At 44.9% G+C, this 3,513-nt stretch overlaps 1 pseudogene; it reads right to left on the bottom strand.

Moving 5' to 3' along the window:
* Positions 1–594: 594 nt before the first annotated feature.
* Positions 595–1,564, bottom strand: LOC104682670 (annotated as a pseudogene).
* Between the last annotated feature and the right edge of the window lie 1,949 nt (positions 1,565–3,513).

Here is a 3,513-nt window from a genome sequence, read left to right as displayed (position 1 = left end):
CCCATCCTGTGTTGACTTGAAAGAACTCCCCTTCCCCTTTCTGGCTTTCTCCAACATTCACCCTATTGCTGGCCTCTTTCCTGTCCAGAGCATGAAGATGCATCCTTTGGAGATTAAGGAGAAAAGAAAACACCACACAAGCAGATCAAGAGGTGGCAAGGCTCCAGGCAAGAGCCTACAGGAGAGAAACTGCATTCTTCAAGTCGCCTGTCTTTACCCTTTGTGCATGACCTAATTAGGTTTTTGCTCTTTTCAAATTTTTTTTTTTTTTTTACAGGTGTGTCTGGTTTAATAAAAAGGGAAAGGGTTATCAGGTGGCCACATCCTATCCTTGTCATTCATATCCCCAACCTTCAGATCCTTTCTACCCTCATAAGTTTGAATACAGTCAAAATTAGTTGGGTCAGAAACTGTTGTTGATTATGATTAAAGAGAGATACAAAAGTCAGCACCTCCTTCATTGAAAATAAAGGTTGAGAAACGTGATAAGAAAAAACTAAAATATAGCTGCCTGGGGAGATCCTAATCCTTCCACATAGACAGATATTCTCATACCCACAGGAGCCTATGTGGACTAAAACCAAACTGAGTCCATTACTCATTCCCTCTCCAACTCTTCCTGTGACTCTTCCTAGACCTTTCGGGAGACTTTGAGTGACTCCTGTATCTGTGACTACGGTGAGAACCTGAGGACTTGGAACAGGATCTGTGCCGCCTATCTCAGAATCTGCTGCGGTGATGTCTGGGACTCTTGCTCCGATGCCTTTCTCGGCGGGGGAATCTTGCTCCGATGCCTTTCTCGGCGGGGGAAGAGGCTTCTCCTTTTGGGAGATTGATTCCGCCTTCTGGGAGACAGACTTCTGCTCCTTCTGTAGGGCAGTGTGGGAGAGCGACGGGGCTTGTCCAAGTCTCCGTAGCTTCTCCGGCGGTGATCAGGTGATGGCACTCTTTCCGACTTCTCATCCTCCTCTTCTTCCTTTTCACTGGACCCCACGCTGTCCACGTCCTCTTCCAGAGCACTAACTCGAGGCTCCAGCTGCTCAGCTTCCTCTAATACCTAGCGTTTCTGTAGCCAGGGCAGAATGATATCACAGACTCTCTCACTGAGCACTAGTTCATCCGTAAACTCACCTACATGCATCAATTCAAACCCCCATTTTGGTTCTGGCTCTTGACTTTTCCATAGTCATTGTACAAAGGCTTCAAGTACTTAATAGCAATCGATGGCAGTGCCCGTCAGCCTCGTGTAAAGTGCCCCCAACACGCAAACATACTTGAAATCTTCATTTTTGATAAACTCTACAATGATACCTTTCTTGGATTGAACTTGAAGCATCTTCAAGATTAAACACAGAAAGGGTGTTGGTTTTATGTTGCCACCATAGACGCCACCCACAAACATTAACTCCATAGCTTTATCGACTGTAAATTCAGCCATAAGTCCAAAGCACTCTTCTGTCCAGTACTTGGACTCATACATTCGCATTTGAATGATCTTTTCCACCAGATATTGAGGGTTGGTGCAGCCAATGCTGTGTGCATCCTTCAGTGTACGGTCAGCCATTTTAGAATGCCTTTGATTCTATTTCCGTCCAGTCCTTTCATACGTCACATCCAGGTTCAGAAAAAAAAAAAAAAAACACGTAGAGGGATGGAGAAAGGTGGAAGAAGTTTCACTAAACAGCTCAGGCGGCCATCTTGAAACTGGAAACACTGCAGCGCTCAAATTCTTAAATAAATTCCACTTACCTTGTTTTTTAAGCAGGCACAATATTTTTATTACAATTAATTAATGATCAATCGCTTTTACCATGTGGATAGCTCCTGTGGCTTAGACACATTGTCCTGAAGTTTAGATGGTAGGAAAAAATCAAGGCAATGGAACACTAACAAATATGGGGACAAGATGGACTACTAATAACACAGCAGAAGAAAGCCGGAGATTCTTGAAAGTGCTGATAAGCACTAAGATGTGTTGTTGACACAGGGCCACATCAGTGCTCTACAATCTGCTTACTGCACTCTGATGGTTGCATAAACAACCTTCTGAGTGACCCCGTGGTGGGCATCAGGGATCTCCTGGGTTCTGATTGGTTGGATGTGCTTATGGTTTGATTGGTCTGAAGTTACAGATGTCCAGAGATAAGAGTATAGATTAGAGTGGCTGTTCTCACAGAAGAAGTTACCAAATCCAATGGTTTGAATCTGTGTCACCCAGGCTGGAATGCAGTGGTATGATCTTGGCTCACTGCAACCTCTGCCTCCCGGGTTCAAGCAGTTCTCCACCTCAGCCTTCCAAGTAGCTGGGATTACAGGCGTGCGCCACAATGCCCGGCTATTTTTTGTATTTTTAGTAGAGACAGAGTTTCACCATGTTGGCCAGGCTGGCCTCGAACCCTTGACCTTGTTATCCACTGGCCTCAGCTTCCCAAAGTGGTGGGATTACAGGCGTGAGCCACTGCAACTGGTGGAGAAAGTAATTTTCAGGTATTCTTTTATATTCATTCATTCAATCAGCAGCTATAGAGACACTCACACAATCCCGTCAAGCACTGTGGCTCACCATTTTTAATCCATGCCCCTTTTGATACTGTCATTTTAAAGGTCCAAATAAATGTCATACTAACCTAAAAAATAAACAGGAGGTAATTTTTTCTCTTTTACTATTTTTTTTTTTTTTTTTTTTCTTTTTTTGAGACAGAGTCTTGCTCTGCCACCCAGGCTGGAGTGCAGTAGCATAATCTCAGCTCACTGCAACCTCCACTCCAGGGTTCAAGCAATTCTCCTGCCTCAGCCTCCCAAGTAGCTGGAATTATAGGCGCCCGCCACCACGACCGGCTAATTTTTGTATTTTTAGTAGAGACGGGGTTTCACCATGTTGGCCAGGCTGGTCTTGAACTCCTGACCTCAGGCAATCCACCCACCTTGGCCTCCTAAAGTGCTGGGATTACAGGCCTGAGCCGTCGTGCCCGGCCTGGTAATGGTTATTTTTAATAGTCTGTTTTAAACCACCATAGGTCCTGCCCACCACAATTCTGATATTCGCTCCCCATCTCCACCCAGCCATCCCCCAGCCCTGCCCTGGCCCAAGCAGGTTAGTCCCTGTGTGACTCAAAATCTCTGCCTGCTGGAGTAAAATACAGTGTGTGAGGAGAGCTGTAAGAAATGTACAAAGAAGGAATTCTTCAGAAAAATATAGCCATCACCACCTGGAACTAGTAGGTGGCCCCTGGGCTGGGACTCACAGAAAGGGTGGAATTTGAAAAGCTGAAGTGGAAGAAAGAACATTGGTAAAAAGAAAACAGCCTAAGAGAAAACACAGAGATGACTAACCACAAATCACAGATGAGAAAGCTGAGTTGTCTAGTTCGACGAGAACAAACTATGTATGTCAGCACCTCGCATGGTGTCCTACACTTAATAAGAATTCATTAAATATGGGTTGATGAATCCATGAATATTGTGGAGTCTGGAAGGATAGACAGGAAAACAGATTGCCACAGGACAGTGAAG

The sequence above is a fragment of the Rhinopithecus roxellana genome, chromosome 11 (genome assembly GCF_007565055.1).
Source record: "Rhinopithecus roxellana isolate Shanxi Qingling chromosome 11, ASM756505v1, whole genome shotgun sequence".
Classification (NCBI taxonomy): Eukaryota; Metazoa; Chordata; class Mammalia; order Primates; family Cercopithecidae; genus Rhinopithecus; species Rhinopithecus roxellana.
Note: the sequence above shows the minus strand (reverse complement) of the source record. Positions and strands in the feature narration are given on the sequence as shown.